Source organism: Balaenoptera physalus, assembly GCF_965194825.1.
Source record: "Balaenoptera physalus genome assembly, contig: HAP1_SCAFFOLD_1517, whole genome shotgun sequence".
Taxonomy (NCBI): Eukaryota; Metazoa; Chordata; class Mammalia; order Artiodactyla; family Balaenopteridae; genus Balaenoptera; species Balaenoptera physalus.
This window is the reverse complement of record NW_028125279.1, coordinates 142,036-160,157: the sequence shown is the minus strand read 5'-3', so window position 1 is coordinate 160,157 and position 18,122 is coordinate 142,036. Positions and strand designations below refer to the sequence as shown.

The following is an 18,122-nucleotide window of genomic DNA, read 5'->3' as shown; positions in this document are numbered from 1 at the left end:
CCCACCAGATGCCCTTGCCCTCAGTCACCTCGGTTCCTCCCCATGTGGGAATCAGCGACATCAGAACCTCAACCCTAGCTCTGCCCTCCGTGGCTTTGGACATGTGGCCAGGAGGTTTTCTATCGATGTAACGGAGGATGGAGCAATCTGAGGACCCATGTCATCTGACATTACATGTCAAACTCTAACCTGGGCTTCAGTGAAAAGGTGAGTGATTAAACATAGCTCATGGATATAGTGTTTGAAACATAAAGAAGACCTAAAACTTAATCAGAAAGCTAGGACCAGTGAGCGTTTACCAGATAGAAAATCTGTGTGAATTCAGCAAAGTAACACGACCTGTGAATGTGAGTAACATAGGGAGATTTTCAATGAAGACCATCACTGAGAGAGACGCCTAGAATTCACATGTAGAGAAATGACTGAATAAATATTATGTGAGTAATTTTTAACAGCCTCCTTTTCCTTGTCAATAGCAGGGATTTCATGCTGGAGAAGAGCCCACTGAATGCAATGAATATGAGGACATTTCACATACAACAACCTTAAATCCACATGTGTTATACTTTCAGCCCAAATGGGAGAGACTTCAGCCATTATTCATCACTGAATTGGCATAAGCTAATTATACTAGAGAGAAACCATACAGATCTCAGGATGTGGAAGGTTTTTAGTCACTCTCCAACCTTAGACAACATGAGAGAGTGCACCCTGGAGTCACTCTTGCAAATGTCCTGAACGTGGGAAATAATTCATCTGAAGCCTCGCATTTATACACCAACAGCTCACACTGGAGAAGACGAACCTTATAAAGGTAATACAGCAGAGAGCTGACTTTTATTCACACCAATAAACTCACGCAGGAGAGAAGCCCTATGTTTGGAATGACTGTGGAAGAGCTTTCAGTGACCATCCAACACTTCGATGTCATGAGCACATTCACACAGGAGAGAAACCACAATGAATATCATTTATGTGAGAAAGCATTTAGTCAAAGCCATAACCTTAGTCATCGGGGAGAATTCACACTGATGAGAAACCCTACAAATGCTATGAATGTGGAAGAGCCTTTAAACGCAGCTCTCACGTTTACACGCACTAGAAAACTGACAGGAGAGACACCCTATGTCTGGAATCCATGTGGTGCAGCCTTTACCCAGAGCTCCCACTTTTATAAACACCAGAGAATTTATACAGAGTAGAAACCCTGTGTCTGTAATCAATGATATGGAGCCTTCAGCCAGAAATGATCCCTTTTAAACCACCAGGAAAGTCATGTGGAGAGAAACCCTGACCCTGGAATCGTGGTGGAAGAGCCTTCAGGTGGAGCTCCAGCCTCAGAATGCACAGAGAACTCAGAGTGGGCTTCATCCCTGACACAGTAGAGAAGACAGCCCAAGGTTTACTACGAGGAGAGCCCTCTAGGGGTACACCATCTAATCACTGCTGTAGAAGAAATCCGATGAAATGAATGCTAGAGTCACATTCGTCATTGGACATGAGAGGGTTCACACTGAAAAAATAGTCTCAGTGTAATGAAGGAAGGACATTCTTCACTGATTCCTTATTCCTGAGTGAACAAGAAAGTGCTCACACTGAGGAGATGCCAATTCTAAAGACAATGTGGAAAATCTTTCACTTGCTAGTCACATCAGAAAACTCATACTGGGGAAATAGTCTATAAAGAATGTGTTAGCATGCAATTGAGACAATAATTAAGTCCTTCAGCAATTGTCTTTTTATTAAATATACAATATAAAGATGTAGATGGTGAAGGGTTTTGAGAAGTGCTGAAAGCAATATTCAGTATCAAGTAAGAAGAAACGAAGCAAACCTGCTTCAGTAGATCAGTATTTGCAAATATGTAAACACTACTGAGTGGGTATGTGTCATTCAAAATCATGAAATATTGGGATGAGTAAGAATGGGCCCATTTTCAGTTAATACTCTGTCACTGTTGATCAGTTAGACACTTTCTGTCTTTATAAAATTATAATCATAATTACAAAGACTGGGATCAATCAGGAAACAACGTTGAATGTTAACTGAAAATGTAAAACATAGTATGATGTGTGTTAACTCTTACATTAGCGTCCAAATATGTGTATACACGTTCAGGATGAATGGCTTCAAGGATAAATACACACATACTTTGTGATTAACCTCTGCTGTTTCAATTAATTCTATTACTTAACTTTCATTTACTATTTCCCACATGACTTTAAAAAAGAATTATATATTAATTATATTTAAACAAAGGTGAATAATTGTGGGTACACGGACAGGAAGAACTCAAGAATTCAGAGTCAGACGGTGGTTTAATCCCTACTTAGCATTTTGTAGCCAAGGGTTTCTTTGTTTGTTTTGTCCAGGAAGAACAGATAGATATCTTCAGGACTGAGAAGGTGAATGATCTTTGCAGACATAAAAAGAGTTGTACTTTAAGAATGTATTCGAACAATAAGTGGTGCATATACTAAATCATTTAAACACAAAGGAGATCCCTCAGAGAGCCATTGGTAAGTCTACGTTTAAAGCTTTACTCTTTCATCTAGAAAAATGGTACTAAAAAAAGTTCCGAGGCTTCCCTGGTGGCGCAGTGGTTGAGAATCCGCCTGCCAATGCAGGGGACACGGGTTCGAGCCCTGGTCTGGGAAGATGCCACATGCCGCAGAGCAGCTAGGCCCGTAAGCCACAATTACTGAGCCTGCACGTTTGGAGCCTGTGCTCCGCAACAAGAGAGGCCGCGAAAATGAGAGGCCCGCGCACCGCGATGAAGAGTGGCCCCCACTTGCCGCAACTAGAGAAAGCCTTCGCACAGAAACGAAGACCCAACACAGCCGTAAATAAATAAAGAAAGAATCCTGGTCACAAAAGGTGATGATTAAAAAAAAAAAAAAAAATTCCGGGAGGAAGATCAGCATAGAGACAATGTCTATTTTGTCAATTAAACCTTCAAGAAGGCTAGCTAGGGAGAGCATACAGGCTGCATGATGAGTTCTGGCCCTTTTTCAGTTCAATTTCTCTTTCTTTGTTGGCCAAAACATTCGTTATAGCCCTGAGGTCCATTGAAGTCTAATGGGTTGAGAAATGGTATTCTAGGGCCTATAAAGCCCATCATGGGGACTTTCCTAGCATTCCAGAGGTTAAGACTTCACCTTCCAATGCAGGGAATGCGGGTTCGATCCCTGGTCGGGGAGCTAAGATCTCACATGGCTCGCAGCTCAAAAACCAAAATATAAAACAGTAACAATATTGTAACAAATTCAATAAAATACTTTAAAAATGGTCCACTTCAAAAAAAAAAAATCTTTAAAAACAAAATTTTTTTAAAGCCCAAGATGATAGCTGCAACATTACTGTGTGTACGTGTATCTGAGTGCACACACACACACACCCATGCAAGGGAGGGACACTGTAGCCACTATCTGATCATAAAGGGAAAATGCGACTCAGGAATTATTGGCATAAAGGATTCATGCAGGAGAGAAATAAGCTAAATCACCTTGTTCATTCATTTATCAACTTTACCGTTATTAAATATTTAATGAGAACTTCCAACATTTCAGAACTTGGATTGTTATGATGATTAAACTATAAATAACACAACACATTTCTCTTCCTAGAACTCTGTATTCTAATGCAGGCAATAAGAATAAATTGCAAAATAAAATTTCTGACATTTAAAAAAAAGACATGTTCATACATTGTATAGTTACAAAATATCACTACCAGTCTACAATAAAAAGTTGGCACTTCATAAAATAAAATTGACATTTAAAACAGTCTCAATTCCGGAACTTTGAAAGGTTATATATTTTTAGAAAGACTGGTTAGTAAAAATATTTTACAAAATTCTCAATTTTGGAAAAGCTAGTCTGCATGAATTGGGGAGAGCAAAGCTAGATTTCCTGTCTTAAGATCCAGGTTTGCTGTTCTCTATATTCCAAAATAAGTACTTTTAAAATTGTTAGAATTCAAAACTATATGTTTGAAAATCAGTAACGATTCTTACAATGATAAAAATTCTGCTGCACGTGCCTCTTAAAATTCCTTCCATCATCCATTTTATTCAAAATTCAACCGGTTACCATTTTAAAGGATAACAGACAAGAGGATTGCTATCTTGCTCTTTATATTGGACTCTTAATTTCTTTCTATTTTTTTTTTGATAATCTAAAACAATCCAGAATAACACATTATTATCATAAAATCCAGAATTTCCCAGTGTGTTCTGTAGTGTATATAGTGTCAATGCGATTATATACACTATTGGTAAATTTGAACTTAAGTGTTTTCCTAAATACAAAATAAAAATCTAAAAATGCATTTACCTATGTGTTTCATTATGCAATAATGCCCTTTTAAGAAAGAAATGGCTTACCACATGCAAGAATACCTGGAAGATGCATAATATGTTTTTATATTTAATAACAGAAAATAAGGTAATAAGTGATTTTTTTGTTGTTACATATTTTTATATTCTTATGTAAATTACATATTCATTGCTTCATCAGTGTGATTGTTTTCTAGTTTATTTTACTCTAGTGTGAATTATAGTGCATTAACTCTTGATAGTTTTCTACTAGAAAATGATTCTTGATGAAATTCTCCATGATCAATTAACTTTAGTAAACAACACTGCCACAGTCAAGAGATGTCACCAAAGCAAAATGTAAAGTAAATACTTTTATGGCTTACAATGTCCTATTTTGAGGTTCAGAAATATCTAGCAGTTTTTGCAGTTGATGCTAATTCAGATGGGTGCTAGGTTTTAGTTACACTAATTTGTGATTATTTCTTAGATGAAAATGAAAAAATCTGCAGGTGGATTCCCTTCCTCAGTGCAGGAATAATTGTGAATTAGTGTTTGTTATAACTGAGATTACTGAGAGTAATGTAACATATTTACTTCTACCTAAGTTTGTTTCCAGGGACAAAATTCGCTAAAAGTTTAACTGTTTTAAAAGTATAAATCCCAGCATACATGTTTCAAAAAAAAATTTTTTCCCCACTTTTCTAGAACAGGGGTTGGCAAACTTGTGTAAAGGACCAGAGAGTAAATATTTTAAATTCGCCATATGATGTCTGTCGTTTCTACTCAGCTCAGTCATTGTAGCCAAAAAGCAGCTACAGTAAAATGTAAATAAAGGAGTATAACTGTGATTCAATAAAACATTATTTATAGACAAGGAAATTTGAATGCTATATAATTTTCGTGTGTTGCAAATAGTCTTTTTATGAATTATTTTCAACCATTTAAAAATATAAAAACCATACTTAGCTTGCAGTTCCTACCAGCACAAGCTGGGTGTGGAATTTGATCGATGGGATGTAGGAGGCAATGGCCTGTTCTCTCGAGTTACAGTGCAAACATCCCTCCTTAGAGACCAGCATTCCAAAACGAATTGATTGTACTAGCCCTGCGCCAGAAAATATGAAAACTAAAATCAAAACAAAAAACAAATTACCAAAATCTGCCCAAGATGTGAGGGGATAAATTCCTCCCCCAGGGTGCCCGCCTGTGCTCATGTATGGTGCCCTCGTGCTGGCGTCCCCAGCCACCAGCAGTTAGTGACACTGTCCTGTCCCTGTGCTCCCTGTCCGGCCGCGTGCAGGGGCCCAAAGAGTTCTGAGCAATAGTTACTCGCTGGGCTCATCCATCAATTCACCACTAACTTCTGTGGCTCCCAGAAGGTCAGAAAGCCGCCTTTCCAGCCCCACCCCTGGCTTGGAGTCCAGCCGCTAAGGGTCCAGCTTCTCTGAGGGCTAATGGCCAGCGGAGTCTGGCAGCTGTTGCGGGTTCTGTGCACCCAAAGGGGGTTGGGGCCATGACCTGTTCTTCAGCCTCACGGCCAACACCAGCGGATGACTCTGACAGTTCAAGTCACCTAACATCTTATTTTGGCAGGGGACAGAACACCTTTTACAAAATATTTATAAAGAACATTTCTTTCGCCCAGGATGGGAAATCTGGGCCCTTTCACACCAGAGACAAAGATCAAAGAAGTAGCACGCGGGGTGCAGTGTGTAGTTGACCCCCGCATTGTTGTTCCAGGGCCGGCCGTGCGCGCAGCGTGCAGACAGCGAAGCGGCCCAGCGCTGCGTCCTCCGGCTCAGAGGCTACAGACCAGGAAGCCGCTGGAGCCAGAAATGGAAGCGGCCTGGTGTCCCCGGACCGACCGGGAGACCCCCGACGGCGCCTCTGGCTTCCTTGTCTCCCTGCCTCCGCCTGCAGCTCGGCCGGCAGGTCCGGGAAGGAGCGACCGCGGGGTGGGCGGAGCACACGGCAGGGCTCCTGGGTGGGGCGGCGATCGCGGCTGGGCCCATCCCCCCATCCCCGCACGAGCTCCTGGCCCACTCGCTGACGTCGCAGGTGCTGGATGCGTGGCGGGAGCCCTGGAGGCGGCGAGGAGAGGAGCGGGGCGGCCTACAGGCCCAGGAGACGGTCCCGCTCCTCCGGGCTCAGGGGAAGCGGCAGTCATGGGAGCACCACGGGCGGTACAGCGGCTCCTCGGCCCGGCAGAGGGCTTCCCGCCGGCCGGGCTCAGCCCAGCGGGGCCGGAACCGCACCCGCTTCCCTCCCTCGGCGCACACCCCGGCCCGGGGTCTCAGCCGCCGCCGCGGGAACTTGGGGTCGGAGGACGGAGAGAAGGGGCGCGATCCCAGCATCTCCTCTGGCCCCTGGAGGCTACCTCTTCCGCCGCAGACAGGGGCCTGTCCCTGAGCTTGGCGGCGGGGCCCAGGGCCTCAGAGGCGCCAGTGCCCTGGCCCCTCCCTATGCAGAGGACCCGGTGCTCCTTTTGAAATGTATAGAAATTCCAAATTACTCTGTTGTGTAACAAGAAATAACATAGTGTTGTAGATCAGTTATATTTCAACAGCCAACCAACAAGCGAACAAACTCATCCAATAACAGTCTGATTTGTGGTCGCCAGAGGCAGGGCGTGGGAAGAGGTGGGACTGGATAAAGGTGGCCCAAACTGCAAGCGTCCAGCCATAAGAGAGATGAAGTACTAGGGATGCAACATAGCACATGATAAAGATAATTAACACTGCTGTCTCCTATACATAAAAGTGGTTAAGAGAATAAATTCTAAGGGTTCCCATCACAAGAAAAACACCTTTTTCTATTTCTCTAATTTTGTGTCTATATGAGATGTTGAATGTTCGCTAAATTTAGTGTGATAATCATTTCATAACATATGTAAGTCAAATCATTATACACTGTAAAGTTACACTGTGCTCTATGTCAGTTATATCTCAGTAAAACTGGAAGAAGATAAATGAATAAATAAAATGTTGCCCCACTGAATCTCGAATAAAATGGATGCTAAATGTATTTTAATAGGCATGTGCAGCAGTTTTTGTATTCTAATAAAAACCATTATTGATTTTCAAGTGTATTTTGTAATTGAACAATTAATTTAAAAATACTCATTTCATAATATTTTGAACAATTATCTTGGCTGTTAGAAATGGAAATCTATCTTTATTCTTCCCAAATCTTGCAGAATAGCTTTTCAAAGGTTCAGAATTTTGTCAAATATTTTTTAATAACCCAGTCTTTTTGACAATTTTTGGCCTTCCAAAGTTCTATAATGACACTGTTATAAATCTCAATTTTATTTTATAAAGTGGCAACTTTTCTTTGTAAATTAGTAGCAAACATTTTGTACTTACACGATTTGTAAACCCTTATGTATAGTTGATTTTTAATATCAGAAATTTTATTTTGCAGTATATTTGAATTGACTGCGTTATTATGTAGAGTTCTATGAAGATAGGAACATTGTAATATTTACAACTTAGTCCTCATAACAAGCCAAGTTCTGAAATCCTGGAAGCTTTCAGTAAATATTTGTTAGTAATTGAAAATTTGATACATTAATGAATAAGGTAACTTAGATGCTCTTTCTCCTGATGACACGTTTATGCCATTGATTCCAGACTCATATTTTCTCTTTAGGATCAGATGGATGCTATATGCTCTCTCCCTTGCTTGCATGTTTGTGTGTGTGCGTGTGCATGTACACAGACAGGAACACAGACACACAAAGGTTGCAGGCAACATCCCATGCTTTATAGACCCCTACAATACCATGCTTTCACCCATTAGACGTCAGTGGACTTTAGGGTTATAATGAATGTTTTTAGGCCAACAAAGTAAAAGCAATTTATCTGAAGAGGAGCCAGACCGTATCATGCAGCCCCTACCCTCTCCAAATCTGAAAATGGAACGCTCCATGTCTGCAATGATTTATTTTATTTTATCTTACCTTATTTTATTTATTGGGGTATAGTTGTTTTACATTTTTGTGTTTATGGAATGATCTTCCAACTTCTCCGTCCTGACATATCTATCGGTTCTTGGTGGGGAAAAAAAAATTTTGGCTAAAAAATACTGATGAAGGAATAAACCCCGGCCTGATTGAGTTCTTGGGATTTTCATGGCAGGGTCCACAAATTCTCCAGGACTAGGACTCTTGTGAAAAATTAAATTTATTTATAATTCAATTTTAAGTTATGAGGGGCACATTAAGTGAAAACATAAAAGGAATAAAATAATTGAAGCCCCAGATTTTACAGTGTTTCGAGAGAGAGGGCTTCTCACCTTGTGAGTTCATCAGTGTGAATAAAAGTTAAGGCTCTGCTGAAGTGTGTCCCACATTTATCACATTAAGGTTTCTCTCCAGTGTGAGTTTCCGGTGTATTTAAATGTGAGGCTCCAGCTAAACTATCTTCCACATTTATAACCTATATAGGGGTTCACTTCAGGGTGAGTTTTCTCATGTCATCTAAGGTTACAGCATTGCCTGAACGCCTTCCCACATTGATGAGACCTGCATGGTTTCACTCCAGTATAAATTAGCTTATGTGAATTCCATGATGAATAAAGGCTGAAGGCTCTTCCGAATTGATTGCAAGCATAGGGTTTCTGTCCTGTGAGAAGCCACTCATGTGGCGTGAAAGTTCAGTTCTATGTGAATCGCCTCATATTTGTTACATTCAGTGGGCTCTTCTCCAGTGTGAAGTCTCTGCTACTGATAAGGAAAGGAAAGACTGTTAAAAGTTTGCTCACATAAAATTCATTTCTTTAGTTCTCTACACATGAATTCTAGGATGCTCCCTCAGTGATGGTCTCCACTAACTACCCCCCATGTTACTTACATTCACAGAGTCTCACTTTGCTGAATTCACATAGATTTTTCTATTTCGTAGCCTCTCACTGCCATTGTTTTCTGATTAACTTTTAGGTCTTCTTTGTTTTTCAAACACTATATACATGAGTTACATTTAAGCAACTGCCCTTTTGAAACTCAAGGTACAGTTTGCCTTTGGGACAATATGGTTCCAAATGCAAAGTATTCAAAAACCTCTGTGGGGCCAGCGTTTAAGTCCACTTTCAGTCAGGTGGTTGTGCTGAATTCCTCTTACCCTAAGATCATGTCTCTAATGTGGACAGCGGGGTTCATCCCCATAAACTTACTGTTGACCTTCAGCTAAATGGGTTCTTCTTGAAGCTACCGTCTGTGAACATGTTTAAAATATTGATCTTTAACACAGAGAAAAAGTATGAAATGGAGGAATATACCAGTAATTGGAAACATATTATAGGATATTGACAATTAGAATATATCTTTAAGGGTAAAACAAACGAAAAATAAAATGGGTGGGATGTTGGCGAGATCAAGATGAGGAAAAGCGCCGAAAGGGAGGGACTGAAACAGTGGGTGCTGTGTTGAAGTTTAGCACCAGTAACAACAGAGCCATCGTTTCCTCTAAGGCCAAGGAATATGCAGAAGGTTAGATTAATAAGATTGATACGTTCACAGAATTGTGGCACTATTGGAGGGATTGTTCTACATTGACTTCAACAAGATTCCAGAGACATTTCACTCAAAGAAACCTGCAATTGACATTACCCCAATTCTGGATGAAGTTCACAGTCACCTGACTTGAAAGTCACTGATTCCTAAAAACATGCTGGACATTCTGGTTCAGGCTGCCCCATGTCCCCAAATGTCCAGAGGTGATGGTCGAGGGCGACAGTACTGAGAAAAGGCAGCTGTGTGTATCGAAAGCGCAAACCCTGTTTGATGTCAAGTCCAATGTTCCTCTGGGCTGACTTGGCGTATGTTTTTCAGATGCATCACAGAACTGGGCACACTCTGAATACAGAGTGACTTTCATGATAAAGGAGCATCACATGCAGGGTGGTGTGAAATAACCTGCACAGTCCACAACAGAATGTTAATTGTGAGCTGACTGGCAATTCAAAAATGTGTACTTGGGAATTCATAAATATCCCTTCTCCCCAATGCTTTCAGTTAAATCTACAGACTTAGCACAAGGCAGGCAATATACATGTTCCTCCATTTATCAGCAGTGACTACAGGCAAAGTATTCCCCAATAAAAAACTCCCTGTTCTCATGTGGAAAATACTTTAATAACCTCTCAAGAGAGTTGAGTGATTAAATGAGTTGACATGACATGTCTGAACATAACAAAACCCAATAAATAAAAGCTACAGGTGAATTAGTCATTAAAAAGTCAGAGAGCCTTGATGCAATGTCCACCATTTTGTGTGCGTGAACAGAGTGTATATCAAACTTGGGGTCCGCAGTTGCTGCCTCCCTAACCTCGACACATACCATGCATTCATGACCAGATATGAGGACAGACAGGCTCAACTTCACAAGCCAGTGGTCTCGGGGCTGCCAAACGATAAGATGATCCCCGACTGACCTTTCCTGTGGGTTGAGGTCCCTCTTTCCCTCCTCGTTTCCTGGGACCTCACCACTTTGACTATCATTGTGTCTCCTGTAGCTTCCTCCTGTCTTCCCTGCTCACAGACTAATAGGAGACTCTCGATGGTTCAGGACTCTCCAGAGCTTCAAATATGGCCATAGTATCCTAAGTTTTCCTCTACCTACTATATCCTCCTCAATGCACCAATTAAGGGAAAAATGCTTTCTGTAAAGTGCTTCCAGTTTCTGAACAAAATTACCTATACAGGGGGAAAATGGCTGGTTTGGAACAAGAATGAAGGGGAGTATTTTGTTTTGACTTTTTAGAGTTTTCAAAATTGTCAATTGTATTCTGAGAAAACAGATTAAAAATTGGATTAAAAAAAAAAAAAAGAAAAGCAAAATTGGCTCCACTCTGCCCTCTGGGCCAGTCCTGCTGAAGGGTTTCTTCTCTTTCTCCTGCCCCCTCAGCCCTGCACAGCCCTCTAGCCAGCACCTCTGACCCTGGACGTATTGAACTTACCCGTCCACACACCTCCTCCCCTACCAGGCCTTGAACTTCTGCCCTTGCTCATCCCTCCACTTGTGTCCATCACATGACAGAGCTCACTGCATCGCAGACTCGCTTATGGAGTGAGTCACAGCCTCGTCAAGACCATGGCTGAGGGGAGAGAAATATAACCTCTCATGTGCCCTCTTTACCATCACTGCCTTCATGGAGTCTGGAGCACGTCGGTGTAAATGTTGGAAAGGAGAAGGTTGCTGTATTAGCGCTTGCCCTACTCCACGATCCTCACAGAGATGCCAGATGACAGGACTAGTGCTCAGAGCCTTGACTCCCTCCTGGATACACTTAGAGCACTCACTTCAAGTGGTGGAAACAGAGCTACCGTTTCAGGAGAAAAAGCAAGTCCCCACTCACTTGGGGACAAATTGCCAAGAACTCAGCTGCTAGTATTCTCTCTCAGAGACACTGTTTACTCTAAGCAGGCAAATCGAAGGAAAGAGAAGAAAACCATGAGACTTGAATCCTACCTAGAGTTTTCAGACTTTCTGAGGTGATGAAATGTTCTGGTATTAGTGCCGATGGTTGCACAATTTTGTGAATAGACTATAAAGCACTAAATTCTACACTTTTCAAAGGGTGAATTTTATTGTATGTGAATTATGTCTCAACTTAAAAAATGGTGATTAATAAATGTGTTTTTTAAATAATATGGGAAACATTATCATGAGTTTTATTTGCTTCCTGTCATACTAAGCTCTGTGTATATGAAAAAAGACACCCCCCCAAATGAGAACAGACACTATTTACTCAGAACTTGTCTATAGAGCACGGGAGTCAGCCACCACCACTCACATCAGGCTGAGACTCAGGCACACATAAGAGTGGGGACACTTTCTGGTGGCAAAAAAAGGAAGGCATGTCCTGCCCAGAGCTTGTGATGGGGGAGGCTGGAGACAAGCTGATAGGAAGAGGGGCGTCCTAAGTGATTACTTAGGGGAATATATTTGGCTTTCCCCGCATTTGGTTCTACATGGAAAAGACTGAAAATGACGACGCTGTGAGTCACTGGCCAAGTCCTGACCCTTGGGGCCTATTGTTGCAGAGGTTGAAGTCTGGTTTTCCAGATTGGTTGTTGCAGGGTGTGGGGCAGGGCCTTGTGGCTGGAGGGAGACGTTGCCAGACTTCCAGGAGGATTTAGAAAATTCTGCATCCCAAAACCATCCTTCATCATCTTCAATCAATCAGATCCTCTGTGGATAGATAAACTTGAATCAATGTTTTCAAAATTAACTGCAAACAGAATTGGAAATGACTAATGTACAATATAATGACATATTAAAAGGCAAATATCAATAGAAGAATCTAACACACACACACACACATACGATAAAAAGAACTATCAGCTAAAAGAGAATCCTCTCCCCAAAGCCCAAATTTATACATCTGGAAATTAAAAAAAAAAAAACAACTTTAGATAATTTGGGAGTTGGAATGGAAATAGAAGCTTTAAAATAATTATAATTGAAGGACAATCATACAAGGGTACTACATATCAACCCATGGGATTTAGCCAAAGTAGTAACCAAAGAAAAATTTATAACCATAAATAAACATGCACGATCATAAGAAAGAATGAAAATAAATGAAGTTAGCTTTCAGTTCAAGATGCTAGATTAAAGACTGATATAATAAACCTAAGAAATAAAGGAATGAATAAGATTAAAAGCAGAAAATAATAAAATAGAAAAAACCTTATTTGCTAAATCTAAATTAAAAAGACCAACACAAAAGACAAAACTTTGACAAATACGGTTTAAAATAAAAAGAACAAAATTAAAATATGTTAAAAAAATTAAAAGGAATAGATGCCTACACAGGAGTTTTTTTAACTATAAAAAGATAGGCACAAAAAAATCTAAAAACCCACATGAAATGGGCAATTTTCTAGGAAAATATAAATTCTCCAAATGGGCAAAAAAAAAAAAAAAAAAAAAAGGTAGAAACTCTGAACAAACTAATCAATAGTCATGAAAAACCTTAAATTAGAGTGAAAGATTTCTCCTCCAAAGAGGCTACAGGCAGAAAGAGTTTCCTGAAGGAACTGTTCCAAGCCTTCATAGAACAGATTATTCACATCCTAAACACACTGTTGAAGAAAATAGAAACAAATGGGAGGCACTCATTTTACAAAACTAGCACGATCCTATATCAAAACCAGAAAAGGATAGCACAAGAAAAGACAACTATGGCCTAGTCCCACATGAACTCAGATGCAGAAATCCCACATTTAAAAAAAAAATGCGTAAACTTAAAGCAGCAGGAAATTAAACATTAAATCAATAGGTTTTATTTCATGAATTGCATAACAGTAAAAGTGAGGAAATCTAACACAGTTCATTATATTAACAAGTGAGAGGAGAAAAAAATATAATTTCAATAGATACAGAAAAAACACTGGTAAAATCCAATGCATTTTTTAGATATAATTCACATAGTATAAAATTCACCATTTGAATGAACAATTCAGTGGTTTTAGTAGATTCACAAAGTTATGCAACCATAACCACTATCTAATTCCAGAACATTTTCATCACCTCAAAAAGAAACCCCGTTAGCGGTCATTCCCCAATCTCTCCTTTCCAGACCACTGTCTGGCAACCACTAATCTACTGTTTGTCTCTATGGATTTGCCTGTTCTTGTTATTCAAATATGAACACATTGCATCCAGCTTCGTTTACTTAGCATTAGTGTTTTCAAGGTTCATCCATGTTGTATCATGTATCAGTACTTCATTCCTTTTCATGGCTGAATAATATACCACTGTATGGATATACCACTTTTATTTATCCATTTGTCTGTTGATGGACATGTGGGTTGTTTCCACTTAGCTATTATGGATAATGCTGTTATGAACATTTATGTGCAAGTCTTTGTATAAGCGTATGCTTTCAATTCTCTTGGCCTTATATCTACAAATGGAACAGTTTAATTCACATTTATGATTACAATGATTAGAAAGCCAGATATAAAGTATACATCAAATATCATATTTGATGAGACATTAGATGCAATCCAATTAATTTTAGTCTAATCTACAAGGCTTTAATTTTTCGTATAAATAGAACGTAAGAGGTTGCACAACAGCACATGTTTATCGAAACTCACAGAAATGAAGTTCTGCATCCTGTCTATGCCAGTGGTTACAAGAAAGAGTGCACATGCAAAAACTCATAGAACTATAAAACAAAAGAAGTGAATTTTATTGTAAATTAAAAAAATTTTTTAAATAGCAGCAGAAAAACTTTCATATAACCGTCAGCTAAAAAGAGTCAATTTTGCTGTATATAAATTATACCTCAATATCCCTAGCCATTAAAAAAAGAAAAGATTCTAATTTTAAAAGAATGATCATAATATAATTTGTCTAAAGAATAAGGGTGTAGGGACTTCCCTGGTGGCGCAGTGGTTAAGAGTACGCCTGCTAATGCAGGGCACACAGGCTCGAGCCCTGGTCCGGGAAGATCCCACAAGCCACGGAGCAGCTAAGCCTGTGCACCACAGCTACAGAGCCTGCGCTCTACAGCCCGCGAGCCACAGCTACTGAGCCCACATGCCACAGCTAGTGAGGCCCGTGCACCTAGAGCCCGTGCTCCGCAATGAAGAGTAGCCCCCACTCGCCGCAACTAGAGAAAGCCTGCACGCAGCAACGAAGACCCAACGCAGCCAAAATTAATTAATTAATTAATTAATTTAAAAAAGAAAGAATAAGGGTGTAAATTTCATTAGTGGTATGAAAATTACCTGTGATATAATTTTTAAAGTAGGCTGTAAGACATATATGTACTTATATGTCTATATCTTATCTCTGCATATTGGGATTATAGAGCTTTTTTCTCTTTGCTTATCTGTATTTTTTCCTACAATGAATACATATAATTTTGTAATAAATAATCATTTTTTTCAGTGTTGGGTGGATGGGCACTGACCCGACGGTAGAGACTCAGGATAGCATCTCCTCTCACCTTGGCCCTGCTGCCCGAGCCCAGACTCCAAGGGGGAGCCTTGGCAGCAGCCCAAGGGTGTGCAGGAGGTGGGGGTTCCTGTGGTACCAAAGAAGGAAAAGTGGTTATAGGGTCCTGAAAGCAATGTGTCGCTGAGTATGTGATCACTGGGTCACCACAGGCATGTGCGAGAGAGTTTGCCAAAATGAATATAGCTCTTAGGAGGCCCCACCAGGCACTGTCAAAGATTACCTTCCCAGCACACTAGAAAGCAATCTCTGCCAGCAAATTGGTCGCTGTCAAATTATTTATAGGAGATTGGTTCACATACTCAAAGTGATATGAATACTTCTAATTATATCCAAATATGACAAACGTCAGTACAAGTTATTCTGAGGGTTCATGCTGCCGAATGTCTTGCTCTAACAAAGAGGAGGTAGCTGCAGCATCAGCACATCAGCCCCTACATAAGCACGAAGGAGCCCTCCTGCTTCGTCTCCACCAAGAACCCAGAGGTAAGTGATGGGGGCCTTGGGACCTGAAGGACTCCGGGGGCAGAAACAGCTTACCCCGTGGCCCATCTCTGAGCATGAGACTGTTCCTCCCAACTTTGACTTTTATTTTCATACAGCCAAGTTTCAGACCAGGGAAATACTTTAATTCTGTAACTACCTTACTGGAATTTCAGAGCTTCACTAAATAAGAAACTTGTTGTTTTACAGTGTTAGACGCTTCTGAACCTGCATCTTCATTTGGAAGCCAGAGGTAAGACTCTGCTTTATTCATTCATTGATGACAGAGGGGATTCATTTAGGCTAACGAAGCTGGGGGCAGCTCTTCACTGTACACCATTTCCATATTTTTGCAGTTATGTAAATAGATTGTGCTTCCAAACGTCTGCTTATAAATGCTGGGAAATCATTTTTTCAGAATGTCTTATTCTCAGAGACCACCCTCACCTGAATTCCAGGATTAAAGGACCATTTAGGAAAGAATGAATTTTGACAGTGAGTTCTCAGCTGCACTTAGAACTGTCCAGGGGCAATGGACTATTCCACGCCAACCTCCCCCTCCTGACAAGCATTGAATACTTATACATTTTACCAATAATTTTTAAATACCCAGAAAAATTCTTAATCTAAAAATGTAAACAAAAACAAACATCTTGTTAAAACCATAGTATTTTAGTTACCTTTTCATGATTCACTGTAGTTTTTAGAAAGGTTTGTTATTGTTCGTTTAAAAAATCACAAGTATTACACCCACAGAGGGCTAAATATCATACCTAATTTAGAAGAGATCCTGGCCCTCCCCCCAAGTAATTCACTGCCTGAGAGCAAAGGGAAGACCCAACCGAAGTAACACACCAACACTGAGAGACATACCTATCGACGGAGGACAATGGCTCACATACATGCGATGAACTCTTAAATTTTTGTCTCTTTTCTTTTTCTGGACGGAAAGAAAAGAAGCCTGTGGAATTTATGTGGGATGAAGAAACTTCTTCGTGCTGAAGCTCTCATTTCTCTGTGGTTAGATCTGTTAACTGACAGTTGAAATCTCTCATGCCAAAAGGAGAATGTTAAAAGAGATTTTGGAATTAAGGCAATGCTAAGTCTCTTGGTAACAAGCCAAATGACAAAAAAAAACAAAAAACCTAGAATGATAAGAATTTATTATGGGTTTTTTTAATGACCCACCAAGAGATATAACACCAAATATTAACATTAAGTAGACATTAAAAATAATTATTTGGCTTGTGAGAGAAAAAATGGCCATCTAAAAGGCAAAGATGTTTTCGATAGCTTGGAAGATATCAATCTCCATTTGCACAAAACAAACCTTCCCTCCTAACTCTATGACTGTCCTAGCAAATGGCAGATGCAAACATTATGCAGAAGGAAAAGTGGGGATTAAAGAATGACAGTTGCTATAAAACAATCCATCAACAACAGTCTTAGCTATAGATATTGTTACAGTTTAGAGAATAAAACATGCAAGGATTCCGTTCTCACTCAGTTGTAGATGCCCTAGCCCTGAAGATCAAGATACACCATCTGGGAAGGAAATTTTCAAAGCCCTAAAAATGAAGCCTCAAACTGCAGTCTCATGCCAAACCAGCCCTGTGCTAGGGTTACTGTATGAGAACACTGGTCAGCAACAGCTTGGAAGAATAGTTACAGCCCAGGCAGGCGATGGAGCCTCAACATTTCCTTCATTTCAAATCCTAGCTCACATGCATAACTTCCGGTTTCTATTTCTCCTCTCCTTCATTTTTTCCCCAAGGCAAAATTCTCTCTAAATAAATCGCAGCCATGAGTGCGAGTTTGGACGGTGAGATGGCTGCTTTTGGCGAAGCTGCTCCCTACCTTCGAAAATCGGAAAAGGAGCGGATTGAAGCCCAAAACAGGCCCTTCAATGCTAAATCATCAGCCTTTGTGGCGGAGCCCAAGGAATCCTATGTGAAGAGCATCATACAAAGCAAAGAAGGAGGGAAAGTAACTGTAAAGACAGAACGTGGAGCAGTAAGTAAAAACATAAGGAGAAAATACTCCCCGCTTTATTCCTCCACCTCCTCGCTTCAAGTTGAAGCCTTCGTTGCTCAGAATCTCTAAGCCTACTGCCAATACAGACACCCTTCTGGTCCATTAACAGACATAAGATTTGGAAGGTAGAAGAAATTCTCAGCAGTAACCTCATTTCTCCCTTTCCCAACTACCCACAGGACTTTAAAGCCACTAGGCTTGGCCTCCAGCATTTCCCTTCAATTTCTCACTTCCCAGTCTAAATCCCCAAACTTGGGAGAAACAAAAACTAGCTTCTCCTATCAAAACAATTACTATCTACTTAGATAAACAAT

At 40.3% G+C, this 18,122-nt stretch overlaps 1 long non-coding RNA gene across 1 annotated transcript; it reads right to left on the bottom strand.

Annotated features, from left to right (window-relative positions):
• Nucleotides 1-8,484: 8,484 nt before the first annotated feature.
• On the bottom strand, nucleotides 8,485-17,848 carry LOC309653943. The gene is made up of 4 exons (XR_014259657.1): nucleotides 16,648-17,848; nucleotides 14,427-14,497; nucleotides 10,751-12,510; nucleotides 8,485-9,041 (listed from the first exon to the last, which is right to left on the bottom strand). It is a non-coding gene; the product is annotated as an uncharacterized lncRNA (long non-coding RNA).
• Nucleotides 17,849-18,122: the final 274 nt, after the last annotated feature.